The following is a 17,789-nucleotide window of genomic DNA, read 5'->3' on the forward strand; positions in this document are numbered from 1 at the left end:
ATTAAGGCAATATTGCTTCCATGAGATTTTTTTAAATACTTTATATGAGTGATTTTTTATTAAAATAATAAGTTCATCACTAGCTTCTATGAGAACATGAATAATAAAGAAGCATTTTATAGACAATGAAACAAATTTCCAAGAACCCAGTAGTAGGTTGCTCCTAATGGAATGTACCAATATTGATTTGTTACGACTTAATAATATGTGCGAGATACTGAACACGACTTCAGTTAAGGCCGGAATATGCGTAGCTGTTCAGATACAAATCAAGTAGTAGAATAAAGTATTCCCAACTAGTCATTTGTATTCGTAACCAAATGGTATGTGTAGGATTGTAAAATAATTTCAAACAAGCTTTTCAGTTGATACTTTTTTTTGTCGTGCAGTGTAATTCCGATTTGAAAGGACGTAAGAACAATCATGACTTGAGGATTCTTTGTTTTTTTCTCTAACGAATCTTCTGCAGCATCAGACACTATTTACACCATGGCGTTTCTCTGGTTATTTATCTTGCACTTCACGTTTTGAATTGTTCACTACTTTTGATTGAAAACCACAAATAATGAATATTAATAATGCAATTATCGTATAGGGAACCTTGGAGCACTTCTAACCAATGAAGGATTTTATTTTGTCATGACAAGTTAATGTTTACAAATCTGTTAAATTATTGCCACTTTTCCCCACTACTCGATAAAAATTGAACTGCTGGCATGGACACAACAATTTGCTTATCAATCGTCCTGTTGGTTCTATCTTCTTTCAGAAGTATGTTATAAGCGAACGTTCACTCCAAGATGAATACACCACTAGGTGTTCCAATCTGCCAAATTCACGATTCAGCCATCTTGGATTTTAGTATGGGAGAGCCAGCCGGTTTGTTTATGTTTTGCACCGAAAATGAATTTTTCACCCCCGCCTTCTTCTCGTCCACAAATTGGACAAACTGCAACACCTAGCTGTGTATTCATCTTGGTTCACTCTACCAGCCTATCATTAAATAATGGCGAACGTCTAGGCCAAACCACTGAAATCAGCAAATATCACAATCATCACAACTTTGGTGATTAGGCATCAAAAGCACGATACAACTTTCTCCGTCGAGTTAAGGCAAAACATGGATCACCACTTTTGTTTTGTATTATTTAGGTAGGTATATTCTTATTTTTGCACAACTCACTCACAAAGCAAAAACTTTTCCTCACACATGAATCTTCGTTATCACTCCCAACGGATGCTTTGATGACGGGCGACAGATCTAACCACTGCCTACTACTACTAACATTCTGCCTTCAACTTATATCTCCACAGCCTACTGTTCCTATCTTCACTGCGCGGTCATGACGCTTTGGATATCAGAACAACAACTGAAAGCGCCAGGAGGAGTCTTCCGTACAGCAAACGTGCCATCAACAAAGGTACATGCACAAAAAACCGACAACGAAAATACCTTCAAGATAAACAAAATTGTTATGCCTCCCTCTCCAGTTAGTTCGGTCTACTTTTGACCGGCCCGAGCTCGCTTCGATCGGCCGAAGAATTCGCGCCACCACCGTCTACCTACGAGGCACTACCGCGATATGCATTGTTGCTGAAAAGTGTCACTCGCCATTGTCACCGCGAATAATTTCGTCCAATTAGCTCTACGCGAATTTTGGACCGATTTCAATCCGTCTACTACGATGTTGGGTGACCCAGTCGCGGCTGGCGAGTAAAATTGCGCGCCTGAGAACTAATGATGTGCCGTTGATTTCGTCAAAAGATTTACAGCGCCGTTGATGAGATTAGCAGTTGTCAGAATCCCACGCGACACCACATCACGAGTCGCGACTTCTTCTCGGAGCACTAACGCAGACAGGTTGGAAAAATGCTACCACTTCAGTCGACGGAACGATCCGGCGATCAAATGAAGGCACGTTCCATCGCCGTCATACTGTGCAGGTCTGCGGCTAACACAGGTGACGTTGGGAGAATAAGATGTGATGAACGTACAGTAAGGTAATGTGATTTTGAACATCATAGTTGCATAATGTTTTCGATGATTGAGTTATGATGATTTGAATAAAAAAAAGAACCTCGATTCTAATGATTCTAACGTCATTTTGGAAATATGTTTAGGCACTCACTTAAAACTGCAGGGAACTCAACAGTTCATAAGTTCCCCTTTATACGGTTACCTGTTCATTCGCTTGTTTTGCTCTGGCTAAATACCGCAATTAGGGGAGCAATCAAGAGAAACAAACGAAGAAATAAAACGTTCCTCAGAAATAGTATTTTTTTCATTGAACATTTGAAATAGAGAAATGTAGTAGAATCAATTATCTACTCAACAGAATCTGTTAAAAATTACGCAATTATTTATTGGTACTTCACTTTTGGTTTTATGGTTTCACACGCTGCTAATAATACTTCCCGCATCACGTTTTATTAACATTTATTGCAACTTTTTTATTACATTAAACTCTATCGTACTTGATTATTCTTCAACTTCATGTATTTTTCAATGATTAGTTATAGTTTAAGCATTGAAAAACATTTAGTCACATTTTTATGACTTCAAAGCAAACTATGCTATGTTCAATACTTCCGTGTAAAATCATTATCTTTTTCCACCATCATTTTCACAATCCACAATTTTTTAATTTTGTTTGAGAAATTTAATTTTTTTATGGAGAATAAACTTTGCTGCCTTGGGGAATGGCAACATCAGCAGCAGCAATTGCTGCTCAGCAGCCGAGGCTTTGAGAGTTGGTGTAACTGCCCGCCTTGCTGGCTTGGTCGATTTTTCTCACTTATTCGGGCTAATTTCGAATGTTAAGAACTCCGAGGTCGATGCCACTTCTTCGTCGAGTCTAATATTGATCCACCTTTCTATAAGATGAGTTTGGACTATTGTGTTTTATTTCACTACTTGATTGTAACTAGACTAAAACACGATAACAAAGAAAAAATAACTGTTTTCATACTTCGGTACTAAAGAAAAATACGAGAAAGGCAAAACATATGATAAATTGTTGAATGAAAAATGCAACTGCTATAATATGAAAATTATTCGATAGAATACTGTTTATCTTAGTTGTATCTGATATTCTGAAATTCTAGACACATTTTAACACATATTACCATGTTTTACACACACTCGCTTGCTCACATGTCAACCATAACACACTTCACATAATACACTTTAATTATAATAGTACTTTCTTCTGTTTGTTAAGTAAGCTAACATGTTGAACTCAAAATCTTTTTGTAATGTGTTCTTGAATAAATAGCTACACAAAATTTAGATCTTTCTTAAAATTATTCAAATTAATAACTGAATTCTTTGGAACGTTTATATTATATAAGTAGATAGTTCAAATTGTTTGAGAGGTACAAAAGAGACTCGTATGTAAAAATTTAAAAAGCTTTCGTTTTTATTATTACACTCAACCACTCGGGATAATGCCCTTCACCACATATTCACAACGTGTTTCATGGGAGAATTTCGATGCAAACTCAAGTTGAGCAAAACAATAACGCCACTTGAGTGGGTATCCGCATCATCATTAGATCAGATGCTAGGGTACAAGCTTTAATAGTTGTAATCAAATAATCTTGTTATTAGGTACTAAAAAAGCTTCTTATTTTATTTGGAAAGATCTTGAAGGTTTTCATTATTATTAGTGTAATTTTTTTCAGTTCCACTATTTGATTGCAATTGAGTTTTCCCATCAAACACTTTTATTCGCTCAATCGATTCTTTAATTCATTCAATCTCTCGAAGAACCCATATTTTGTGACTACCCTTAGTATTTTCTAAAATTTTAAACAAAACATCGGTTAGGCTTGGCCTAACATTTTAAGCTAACATCAGGCAAATTCTTCAGGACGGATCACAAGTACAGCACGATTTAAGTTTTTGTTTTCAATTTTGAAAACATTTGAAACGTTTGTTTGAGAAACTGCATATGTAACATTTTTGGCCAAAATGAGATTTTTATATTCTGAATCCTCGTCCAAAAATACGTTTTCTGGCAAAAAATACGAAAAAAATAATTTTTGTTCTGGAACGTATGAAATTTGTTTCATTTGTTTGAGAAACTACATATATCCATGTAGTTTGAAGAGCAATTGTGGAGTACTGCTTATATTTTTTGCACTGGAAGTGCCCCAGGGGGTTGAGTTTTGCCAAAAACTATTGAACTGTATCGAAGAAATCGAAAGATTCGGTGCAAATTTGTTCAAAAACAGTTTTTTGTTGTTTTCTCGAAATAGTGTAAAATGGACTTATGCAGTTTCTCAAACAAATGATTCATTTAGAGTCTAAACAAACAAGGGTTCTTTGGGAAAATTGACCTTAAATAAGCCAAAGAACTGACTGAGACAATAAAACGAGATAAACCTTTTGACGGGAAGGTCAATTATGAGAAAGAAATATTAGCTTAGACATCAACTGTATTCAGTCAGTCGCACTTGACATGACTGCATTGATGCTAAAAGTTTAATAAAGGCAAAAAAGGTTGATATTTAAATACATATCTATAAAAACACAATCAATTAGTGGAATTATTTGGCGGATTTCTAAATTGTCAGTACATAGATGATAAAAGAAATATTTCGTTTTTATCACTTCTTAAATGAATTTTGGGGTGATCCAACAGGGAGATTTCACCTTAAATTTTGATTTTTCAATTCACATTATAAATAATTTAAAATATATGAACTTGTCATATAAGCTTACTGAAACCGTGACAGGCATTTTTTAAATAAATAATAATAAGCATTAGACGGGTTATAGCTGGATTATTAATGTATATCAATCGGGTCATTGATATAATATATTAATCAAAGCAATTTGCTGAATTCCTCGATTTATGGGCGTTATAAAGCACGATATCGTTTTGCTGAACATAAATACATAGTTCATTGTTGCTATTGACTACTGACGCACTCTCTATCATAGATGGATGTACCCTTCTAACTTAAGTTGCATCTCTCCGTTTTTCTTTCTATTCTCTTCTTCCATCTCTAAACATATGTAACGTTTGGCAAACCCCTGTTTGAGTTGTTGTTTCTATTTCATTAGCGAAGCCGGCCGCTAGTCCGCCCGTTCAACCTTGAGAGGCTTAATGTTTATCTTGAATTAATTAATTACGGTACCTTGCATGAATATGGTTTGATGTTTTCCTTCTCAGTTACCTATTTCACATCCAGTAGAGTTGATTACTATGGTTCTATCGTAAAACTTCAATCATCGAAAACATCAAATGTGCCTTAAACTATGATTTTACTCAAATGCTCAAATGCTTATTCAAATTCTTCACGAAGGCCAGAGCAGAAATCAAACCCTTACCACATACCTATGTACTTACCATATGGTGTGTGGTTTCCAAATATTTCTGAAATTTAATGAACAGTTTGATTTTTTATGCATTTATGAAAAAGAAATCTTGAAGGCTACATATGAATTTATTCTGCCCAAATATCTTAACAGGCCTATAACATACGGTCCATTTAGGAATTGCATCTTTCAACTCGGACATTGCCATCTCATGGCTTTTGATTAATCAATATTCGTGTGGCTTGTACGAGTACTTTTGCTCTGGGTTTACTAAAAAAACTTCCCAAACGAAATTTTCCTAAACCGGGCTACTTGTTTCGTAGCTCTACGTCTTACTGAACGCATTCACTGTATATATGAGTAATCATTATTTGCGGCGTTGTACGTAATTACATAGTTTAAGGTTACTCAGATGTTTTCTTCTTCTTCAGTCATTAAGGCAAATACACACTCTCAAAAACAAACGACAGGTTTCCTTTTCGTCAAGAATGTGCGTTATTTCACTGTGCGCAATATGCGTTTTGAGTGTTTGGACAAAACGAACTCTAGGGACACATACCTGTCTGGCACATGGTACCTGGTTGGCTACAGTGTCGAAACACCTATGCCTGACGTATTGTAGAGCTGCATATTCGACGGTCTTGGGCTCCTTCAGCTCCCTCAATAGTTTTGGGTCCCCAGGTTCCTTTCCACCGAGTGCAGCCAACGTGTTCGTCCTTCCACGAAGTCGCCAGCCTCTATCCGGTTCTCTGTTGAATATTATTTTCGCTATTCTTTCTTCCGACATTCGCACCAAGTAACCAGCCCACTGAAGACTGTCGTATTTTATATGATTGAAAACATTTTCTTCTTTGTACACTCACCATTTCCTAGTTTTCCTCCGAGTATTTCACGCAGCACTTTCACTCGAAAACTCTGAAAGCTCTCCAATCCGCCTCTTTTACGTCAACGCTTCATGTCCTTAAAGGGCTACTGGTAGAATCAGAGCAAATTTCGTTTCCGTGTGCATGTCACAAGCGTTCAGAGGTAAACATATTCTTCAACATCTTCAAATACATCCCCATCATCCACTACTTCAGCACCAACACGACTAGGTCTTCCCCTAGCAGCACAATACAGACCGATTTGGTTGCAGCAACTCAAATGTGACTAAATTCCGTTACATATGGGTCACAGAAACTTGTGTGCAACATGTGTGCTGCTCGGGTCCTCTATCTCTACCCACGACCATGTACTTTGTTCTGGTAGAGCTAATGGTTAAGCCTATCCTCACCGTATCCCTCTCCAGTGGGACAAAAGCCTCCACTATTGCTCTGTTATCGATTCCAATGTGGTCGATGTCGTCCGCAAAAACCAAGAGCATATGTGACCGTGTAATGATAGTTCCGTTCCTTTGCGCGTCAGATATCCTAATCGTGCCCTCGATTGCAATGTTGAATAATAAAATCGAAAGTACATCAACCCTGCTTCAATCCATCTAAGGTCACAAGCGAATACTTGATTTCGAGCTATCAAGCAATGTATCTATCAGCCTAACAAGTTTCGCCGGAAAACCATGCTCAGACATTTTCTACCACAGCTCATTTCTTTTCCCAGATTCGTAAGCTGCTTTGAAATCAATAAACAAATGGTGAGTCTGCTAGTGGTACTCTCGGAATTTATCTAGGTTCATTCGCAGGCTAAACATATGATCCGTCGACAGAATTTTGTACGCCGAGAATGGTGATCCCTCTGTAATTGGCACACTCTAGTCCAGGCTTGCCCAACCTTTTCAAGCCACGAAAACAATGAATGACAGCTTGCTGGCACGCCATGGCGGTCCAGAAAATGTTCGGTACATATTTTTTATACATTTTAAAAATAACCGAAGAAATTGGTTTTCAGGATAGCGTTAAGTTTTGCAGAACGGTTAAGTTAAAAAAAAAACTAATTGCGATATTATTGCATTTAAACAATCTCTTTTTTGTGTCCTTAATTTCTTTTCCTTTTTACGAAACAGGACATGGAATTATTGGATTGATTCCAATACACGACGCATATTGATTTCACAATCGGTGATCAAATTTTGCAAGCAGATAACGAAGATCAATAATTACTTTTTACTGCTTTCATTCTTGATAAGAGTTGTTGTACTTCTCGAGAGAGAAAACATCTTACAAGAGATGTGTCTTTCTGAAATTTAGATTTGAGCTCGTCGTTGCATTGGAGGTTTCGAAACAGTTCATGTACATTATTTACATCAGTAAACGGTGTTGAGGAACTGTGTTTTCAAAAATTAGCTAATTGGCTTGAAAATTTCTGTCGAAAGGATTCGAGTTTACCAGCATATTAAAAAGATTTACATGAACTGTTTTCTACAGGATTAGATAAATGTATCTGTTTTCGACAATCAATTGTGCCAAATTGTTTCAATTTGTTTCAATAGTTTGCATGTTGAATAATAAAAGTTTGACGTGTTGATCCCTGACTTGCAACTTTATGTTCAAGTCATTGAGATGTTTGGTGACAAGTTCTATAAAGGTCAAGCCACAGGTCAACGATCATGCGATTCCATTTTCCGTTAGCATAATTTAGAATTAGTGGTGGTTGAGTTTCATCGCTTAGGTAAAGTTTATTTTCTTAATAACGAGCGTCAGTACATCACGAATATTGATCGTTTTTGAACAGAGATAGTTTTTGGTAAAAAAAAAATCGATTTGCACAAATTAACTTTTGTGGCTGACAAACAAATATGTAAACAAATTGCTTTAATTCTCAAGTGTCACAACGCCCGTGTTATTTCCCGCCATTGCCGGAGTTCCATTAGTTGTTAGGCCTTAAGTTTTCAAATAAGTGTTCAAGCTCCTTCATACAGGGCTTAACAGCTTTCCTCAGGTCTATACCGGTAGTCGTTTCATTCATTGGGATCAAAGCTGCTAAATCCTCTGTGATTTGAAGATGATCATTAAATGCCCCTTATGAAGACAGCTACATGTGTCTTGTTTTAACATTAAGTATTTTCAACGATTACGAGCAGGTAGAATCAGAAGCATGTGGATTTTTAACGTAACGTAATTTTTAAATCTTCTGTGCGAACTTTAACTTTTCACTGTGCTTTACGAGAAATTTATACTACTGAAGGAGGCTTTTTCTTTAGAGCACACGATATCGCCAACAGCCGATATGCATTCCCTAACAACCTTCTCCGTCCTGGAAAGTTTTCATCCGTATTGCCAAAATCTTATTAACAACAAAACTGGCCCGTGCTGTATTATTTGACTCCGTGCTAGAACAGATTTAATTTTTTAATCAATAATAACCTACAGAATTTATTAATAAGAAGTAGCTTTTCGAGCCAGATAGGTTATGAAGTATTTTTTCTTACACGCCGCGGGCCACAAAAAATGGAGCCAAGGGCCGCATCCGGCCCGCGGGCCGTACGTTGGGCAGCCTTGCTCTAGTCTGTGCCCTTTCAATCTATATGAAAGTGGCATAGCCGGGCCGGGAGGTAGTTCTTTTTCCTCTCTTATTTGGTTGGTAGATCGATTGATGCAGTTGCTCACTTCTATGTTTGAGGGACATATTACATGTAAATTAAACTTATATGAAATCCATCATCTACTAGATCAACTATTGTTTTCATAATCCAGCATGTATGTAGTCTTACGTTTAATATTTACTCATGTGCTAGTCTTTTATGTTGAAATGAAACAAGTTTTATGTTCTTGTTTCTGTCACTCAGACAAATTTGAAAAAATGATGATCCTATCAAGCAAATGATTTTATTTCAAGCTAGTCGAATGGAACGGAGCCTTCTTTAGCAGTAAGGTAAGATGCTTGGCTACAAGGCAAGACCATGCTAAAGGTGGCTGGGTCCGGTCCGGTCTAGGTTATTTCCGGGTTAGAAATTTCCTCGACTTTCCTGAGTATAAAACATATCATTGTATTTGTTTGCCGTATGCGCAAGTTGTGTGACAAAAAACACTGGTGATTTTTACGCCGAGGGTACGATCCACGTAATAAACCGCATAAATTTTACAATAAAAAGTGTATAGCTTAATGAGTAGCGAAACCTACTTGACAACTTAAGTGAAAATACATCTTAAACACTAAGTTGAGAGACTGCTGTAAGCTTATTAGCATGTACAACTCCAAGCGTTGGAAAAATCGCATCAAAGCCAGGAACGTGCCAAGAAAAACGAAAAAAATTATTACATGTAAACAAGCCGTAAACAAGAAACCTTCACCTTAAATTGATTTCCTCCATTCATCGTCTTATGCCGGGCATTTCTAAACGCTTATTGTGATAAAGTTTGGCTCGCTGTGCTTGCTCGATGAAAAACTGCTGTTTTTCTTCGTTCACTCCAACACCAGGCAAACATGTTCAGGCTGAAGGCACGTGACTACACAAGCGTGGGAAAATCTGCGGAGTTTTTTTTTCATGCTAGTTTGATATAGAGAGAAGGACCATTTGAGCAGCTCCGCTTATTTTCGTCCACAACGTCAATAACTCGGCCACATTTCAACAAAATGGCTTGATTTTTTGGACGTCACTAGAAATCTACGTTACGACGTTGGGCAAAATAATAGTGATTTCAATCAATATTAATCACTGATAACACCTTCTATAAAAATATATATTTGTTGTTCATTTGCCTTATTGAATTTGATTGCTCCTATCTACAACCGGTTGTAATGAGCTCCAGTAATAAAAGTTGTGGCCGCAATTGGGGGTGGGGGTGCTGTCCAAATGGTCCTTTACCCTATTTCCTCATTCATTCACCAATAAGGATTACCCACTAGCAAAACGATTTTATCTTGAATATTCTGGCTCTGTTTACCATGAGGACAATTTGTTCGAACTTCAATCTCATCGGCGCTGCCGTCCTACGCATATTTGTCCCATGTTTGCTGAGCTGAGTGCCCTATGTACAAGGGGCAGCCATGCGTACGGCAGTGGATTGGACTATAGTTTTTAAGAGTTCCCACTCTTCTGAGTCTGTCGAGATGAAGTGTCCTTTCATTATGCGGAAAAATACTACTAGTCTCTGACAACTAGAGTCTCTGTTTACGGGGGGCAGCTGTGTCTTTATTGGTGAGGTTTTCGGCCCTAGGCCGGTTCACCTCGTAATAAATAGTCTTTAGGTTCATACTCGAGTTACATAAAGCCAAAATCGACTCATAATGTTATTTGCTTGAATGGTTTCTAAAAATTTGTATAAATTAAAACGCTCTGACCCCTCTACATCCCCCTTACATAGTTTGTCGATGATTTGTCTTGTTATTCTCTTTACAACAATAGAAAAACTATACCTGAATCACCTGTCATAAGACGAGTTTAAACAATCCCATTGAATTCCACCACTTAATTGTATCCTGACAGATACGTATTTCGACCTCAACAGTAAGGCCGTCTTCAGTCAAGACACGGTAGATTCTACCGACAGGTACAAACGCGGTTGTTGAATAAAGATCAAGGAAATGGTAGCTCCTGGCTCTTCAAGTTTATACCTAAGCATTAAGCGCATCTAGCGAGTAGAAATAAGCACCGTAGTAAGATAAGTACCTAGATAAATTATTATACCCACGCATAGTATAAATAGTGTAAGCTGCGATCATTTTCTTCAAGTCGAGTCAAGTACAAGACACTGAAGACGGCCTTACTGTTGAGGTCGAAATACGTATCTGTCAGGATACAATTAAGTGGTGGAATTCAATGGGATTGTTTAAACTCGTCTTATGACAGGTGAAAACATTCCACTAAAAAGCTCAAAATAATTTTCTTATCAATATACCTGAATGTTTTTTACCACGCCGATGGCATTTTTACTGTATGTTAGGTCTAGAATTATCTACTTAGCTCCTGCAGAAAAGTACGTTTTTTCATCCACGTTCATATGAAAACTGAGTCCTAAAGCCCAACATTATCTATGTTTGCGAACGATAATGCATCGTTCAAGGATACATGAACCGATGTTAAATAAATTCTGATAATAGTCTAAGTCAGTAAAAATTATATTTTGTGTTTGAGACTTTTTAAAAGGCTGGGCTGAGCTGAGTCAAACTAAACAATGTTGCTTCCGACTTTTGAGTCGAAAGAAAAACCGACCTTTTTACCACACACTAACATTCCCTCCCTTTCCCAACTGACTGTAAGGACTTGGCCGGCACCATTATTGTTCAACATTTGCGAGCTGCTGAAACGTTCACTTCGAGAATAGATGGTAAATCCCAACCACTATTCACTAGGATCGTAGTGCAATTTGCACCAGTTCTGATCAATCACGGAGTAGCAACCATTGATATGTAAAGTCAGTCTAAGCTAAGATAAGCTAAGAAAGAAAAACTGACGTGTTCAGGATCATTAAATTCATCGTACCCTGAAAAAAAAATCGAATATCGATTATTCATTTTAGGACACAATTATCTTCTATACAATTACATTATGCAGTTATTATTCTCATTTCCAATCAAGTCTCGGTCCAACAAAATTGAAAGCTGATGAAGGTCTTATTTCATTAAAAACTGGCTTTTTCAGCTAAGAAAGTATCTTATTCAGCCTGAATAATGAACCACTAGATCCCTTGTTTTATAACGTATGCTCGATCAAACAAAACAATGTTTGTTCAAACGAAATGCACCTGACATTTGATTATTCAGAAAATAAGGAAATTGTTCTTCACGAATTCAATGAATTGCTCCTAGAACTTCTTCGGCAGTACGTACTAGATTTTTATTTGTCTTTATTAAAGTGATTTTTAAATTTGAAATTAAGTTCATTACTGACGTACTAGAATATTCCGGTCTGCAGATATTTAAGAATTTCATTTAAAAATTGCTTGGCTCGACAATCTTTTTTTGAAGTTACTAATACGAACTAATACGTCTACTTCTAGTATTTCTACAGAAACTCTTTTAGGAATTCCTTCAAAAATTTCCTCTGAGTTTTAAATCAGGAATTCCTTTGCGAATTTTTTCAAGAAATACTTCACAATATATTATATTGATCATCAAAATCTTTTATAAACTCCTTCGGATATTCCCACAATAATTCCGTCGTGAATTCTTCATAAGAGAGGAATTTCCCGAAGCAGTACCTTGATGATTTTTTTCGGATATTCTTGTAGGTATTATTGAGAGAATTTTCGGAGAATTCCTAAATAAGTCTCCGAAGAAAAACCGTGAGAATTTTCATATGATGCTTTGAAGGAGTTTTTATGGATGATTTTTCGGAAAAATTCTGCAGAAGTTTCCGTGGGAATTGCCGAAGATATTCTTGGAGGAATTTGTGAATTTGTGAACGAATTTCCGGAAGAATCCTTGGAGGAACTTTGGGGTAGGAATTTCTGGAAGAATTCTCAGAGACTTCTAGATTTTCCAATTCAATTTCCATAAGAAATTCTTCAAGAAATCTTGGACAATTTTTCCGAATAGATCCCGGAAGGTGGGTTTAGTTGTACTCCTTGTGAATTTCGGAAGGAATTCAGAAGAAATATCTGAAGAATCCAGGAGAAATTCTGTTAGTAATTATTTAATAAGTTACAGGTCTTCTAGGGGATTTCCTGAGAAAAAATCCTGAAGCATTCATATAGGAATTTCCGAAGGTCTTCCTGAAGATTTTTTTTAAGGAATTAGCAGAACAAATTCTGAAAGCACTTCCGGAGAAATTTCTGAAGGAACTTCTTGAGGAACTTGCGGAGGAATTTCTTGAGGAACTTCCGGAGGAATTCCTGAATGAACTTCCGGAGGAATTCATGGAGGAACTTCCGGAGGAATTCCTGGAGGAACTTTAGAACGAATTCCTGGAGGAGCTTTCGGAGGAATTCCTGGAGGAACTTCCGGAGGAATTCCTGGAGGAACTTTAGAACGAATTCCTGGAGGAGCTTCCGGAGGAATTCCTGGAGGAACTTCCGGAGAAATTCCTGGAGGAATTTCCGAACGAATTCCTGGATGAACTTCCGGAGGAATGCCTAGAGAAACTTCCGGAGGAACTTCGGGAGGAGTTTCTGGATGAACTTCCGGGGGAACTTCCGGAGGAATTCCGGGAGGAATCCCGAGAGGAACTTTCGGAACAATTCCTAGAGCAGCTTTCAGAGCACTTCCTGGTGGGATTTGCGGAGAATTTGTGGAAGAATTTCTATAGCTTGAAGTAAGCTCACGCCGACCTATGCCGCCGCGCCGTCGATTACCAACGGCGTGACCCCGTCACGCCGTCGCCGCTGGCCGAAAATGATCTATCACGCCGCCGCCGATAAATTTTCTATCGGTGCACAGCTCTAAGCAAAACAATCAATTAATCTCCAACAATACTGTGATTTATAAAAACATCTTTCTAAGATTTGTAAAAACATTTTTAAAATAACACCAGAAAATGACTATCAGTGAGAATCTTAAAAGATCCTGGAATAAGAACAATCCTGGAATAGTTTAAGGTGTCTATAGATAGGTTCTATTCATTCGTAGTCCACAACATTAGTTATAGCTGTCCTGATATACGTTCTCCAATCTCAACTGTAAGGTTAAAACAGTCAAATCTACCTAAGCCGAATTGTTTTGAATAGCGAAAACTAGTCTTTTTGACTTCAAATGACATTCCACTGAAAAGCTTTTTCGGATTTGATCAATTGTTTTCTTTAATTTTATCTTGGGGAAAACTTTTGAAAGTATTATATTTTGTTGTGGTTGTTGTCGTTGTAAAAGAAATGGAGTGAAAGTTTTACCATTACAATGCAATATTAGCTATTTGTTATCGAAGGCTACGGAATGGTGAGTTGGCATCCGAGACAGGGATCCTAACATAGTTCTGGTCCTCACAAGTTCCAATACTCACGCTTCCACGGGTTTGACAATCGACCGCCAGTTATAGGTTGTGGTTAAGGGTATGTAGTGTAGTCTGGTCACTGTTGTCCTTCTGAATCAGGCAGAGCCTGAGCAGAGCAGAGTGACCTTATTGTGTAATTTCCCACTAAGACGCTAAAAAGTAATTAATCATGTTTTACATGCTGTTTGTCTTTTTTTTCACGATAATGCATCATGTGCGGATTAAACTCACAAGTGGATGGAACAATTTGTTAGATTTCTGTTTTCCTCCATTCATTCCGGGATACATGTGTATTCGTATTACATGTGATTCCAGAAAAATCTCTGAAAAAAAGAAAATAATTGAAGCACACACATGCTATTGGTGATTATTTGAGAAACTATCTCTATCATCTGAAATTTAACTTCAAAACCTGATCAATATTGGTACTTTAACCTTCTTCTTTTATATAAAAAAAATTAGTTCGAATTTTATTCCTGACGATTAACCTCGCAAACGGGTTGGCCTATTTGCAAGATGTTTTCCCTAATCGATTCGTTTTGAAATCCGCAAGGTTTGTATATACAAAAAGTTGGTGAATTAAAATTGGAAATGCAAAAAAAAATCATTAGAATACAATTTTGGGCCAGCTATTGAGGAAAACAAAACTAACGCATGGAAATTGATCTAGAGTGCGGTGCTGAAAATAGTTCAATGTGACATTTGCAACAACCGGGCAAAGCTGGGTATTTTTAGGGTGACCATATGAAATTTTTCCAAAGGAGGACAATTCACCCAAATAGTAGCTAAAAAGGAGGACATTTGGTTAAAAAGGAGGACATAAAAAATATCGATCGATTTTTGTTTTTAAAAACAAAACAAGAGATCGTATATCAATCCGAATAAGTGCACAAAGTGGAGGCCATAGTTTTTGAACTGCAAGCACCTTCTTTGTAATGGTAAGATTTTAGCTTCAACTATTTTTAAAATCAAGAATGAACAAATGGTGAATAGTATTATGCTGGCATTTTCTGTGATATTCCACAGAATTTTAATAAGAAAAGCACAGCACATCTTCTTCTTCTTTTTTCTTTTTCTTCTTTATATATATAAAACAAAGTTGGCATTTGAACGACCGCGCATCGCTCAATAATAGACAGCCCAATTTTTACTAATTTATATTCGTTTTCTTCCTCTTTCTAAGAGGATAAATGTTATGATGAAATTGGAATGCTTTGAAAATCAAAACCCAATCTTTGCGATAAAATGATTTTTTCGTACAATGAATTATTGGCAGTGGCTGATTTGCTACTCGCCGCTTCCACTTCCAGGCGCTATCGTATATGCGCAAATAGCCAGCGTAAGTTAACCGCAAGAAATTTGTATGGCGAAAGACATCTAACGCGGGTTTTCTCAAAATTAGGAACTTTTCATGAAAAACTATTTGGTACCGGTTATGTAGGAAGGTGTCCGCTACTACGCCTACCAAATATTTTTCCGATGGAGGTGCTTAATTTTGAGAAATCGAACCTTAGATGCCTTTCGCCATACTGATTTCAGAAAGTTAACTCCTTGTGTGCCGCTGTAATTACGCTCAAAGCAGGCGATTCATTTGGAATTCCAAAATGTTGATCATTTATACTGCCCATGATCGCATATTTGTAACATTTGCATTTTGGTTGATTTTGTAAATCGTTTGTCACTCCTCCCCACAAAGTCAATCATTTCCTGCTTACCACACTGCAAGATAGTAAAGCCTATTCTAATGTTGTGGTATTAGATGCAGTAAATTCAGCTTCCTGAACGATTCACGATTCATATATATACCGATTTGTTTTCTAGATAAATTGTGGACGCATACAATTGTATCAGAAAATATTTGATCAATTTTTGGCGGGACAAAGTTCGCCGCCAGCTAGTTGCATATAATTTTAAATATTTGAAAATAGGTTCTATAAGGACCGAACACAAGATGCTTAGTAGACCAGTGGAGATTTTTTTTTCTTGAATGCCATTGAGAATCACAAATTAAGGCATGTAAATGAGAATGATATCGTTGACTGTATCACCAAGTTCTCGACAGAAGAAATTCAAAATTGTTCAGATTTAAACTAAAGAAACCTAACTGTTCAGATTTCTATTCCATTCTAGGCATGGCATAGAGACTGATTTTTGCCTCACATATTCAAGAAACGTATCGTGCGATGTGTTCCAAAGGCAATGGGTGCTGAATCGAAGAAAATTTTGGAAAGCATTTGCATTTTTCTTAATCCATTTTTCCCAATTCCGATTCTTCTGCTATATTCGACACCTGTGTAACTCTTCGACACAACTGTAACTGAAAAATTTAATTTTCCATATTTCCATTGATTTTATTCGATAACTTAAAGGAAAATATTCGTATTCGCAACACGATTAATTTGCGAATGGATCTCAGTTGCATTATTGTTTATTAAACTATAATTTCTACAGAAAAAGTTGTTAATTCAACTCTTTTTTGAAAATATTCAAAAAGGAGGACATTTTAGCGCAAAAGGAGGACATTTGATTTTTAATGAAAAAGGAGGACATGTCCTCCTTTAGGATACCATATGGTCACCCTAGGTATTTTCCGCTAGTATCAAATAAATCTACGGTTCTTTCGAAAATTTTGGAGGCAGATGATACCATACTTGACATTCTTGATATTTGATAAATACGTTTCATGTCGAATCACAGAATGATGTCAACTACACCCTTCAAATAAGTACACGCATGAGTTAACCTTAGTGACCAAAGATGCCCCAAAATAGAATATGATTTCATTTAATGTTAAAATTGGGTTCCAGGAAAGAAAATAGATACGTCCAAGCCACGACTGAGATTCATGTGGGCGCAGGCAATATAAATCTAAGCTATGGGGTGCTCCGAAAATATAAATTGCATTAGGAAAAAAGTTTCTTAGTAGTAGCATAAGCGTATCTAAGCAGGACGGTAGAACTGATTTTCAATTAAGCAACGCCCTTTCGAGAATATCTCCTAAAAATCACTTTTCCTGACTAACATCACTCTTTGTTGCGGAATTGAACTTCTTTAGAAATTGAGGAAAAGAAAAGTACAGAATTCACGGAAAATAATAAATTTGAGAAAACTCGTGATTTGGGGACATCCATAAATTACGCAACACTTTGAGTGGGAGGGGGGTTGCGAGAAATGTGACGATCCATACAAAATTTTGAGATGCTCCATACAGTGTGACCGAAGTGGGGGTGAGAGGGATCGAAAATTACCAAATTTTGCGTTACGTAATTAATGGATTTTCCCTTTGATATTTGGACCACTAATTTTTCTTTACAATGTATCCCCGGGGGACATCACTATATGAGCCAATCGCATAAAATATTTACGATTAATAAAAATGCCCAAATATCCAACAGCAATATATCCACCCTCAACACAGTAGTCGTAACTAGCTCGAATATCTTAATCATCACAATAACAGGAGCTCACGGTCTTTCCTATATTGTCTTATACCGGAAGAAACCATCAAAACATGTATCGCTCCCAATCGTCATACGACAATTATCCCTGGTTCCTCTTATGTTTGTTGTCGCTGCGGCAAGTAAGTACTCCGCATAAAAGTTCGTTTGATGTGCTCCCCTTCTGTCGGCGCATAAAATTGGCAGCGACATAATGAAGGTAAAG

At 37.0% G+C, this 17,789-nt stretch overlaps 1 protein-coding gene across 1 annotated transcript in view; it reads left to right on the forward strand.

Moving 5' to 3' along the window:
- Positions 1 to 1,459: 1,459 nt before the first annotated feature.
- Positions 1,460 to 17,789, forward strand: part of LOC134217460 (heme transporter FLVCR2) — a 176,718-nt gene continuing 160,388 nt past the window's right edge. Inside the window, exon 1 of the mRNA XM_062696228.1 lies at positions 1,460 to 2,001. The gene's annotated coding sequence lies outside the window, so the exon portion shown is untranslated. The remainder of the gene's footprint in view (positions 2,002 to 17,789) is intronic.

The sequence above is a fragment of the Armigeres subalbatus genome, chromosome 2 (assembly GCF_024139115.2).
Source record: "Armigeres subalbatus isolate Guangzhou_Male chromosome 2, GZ_Asu_2, whole genome shotgun sequence".
Classification (NCBI taxonomy): Eukaryota; Metazoa; Arthropoda; class Insecta; order Diptera; family Culicidae; genus Armigeres; species Armigeres subalbatus.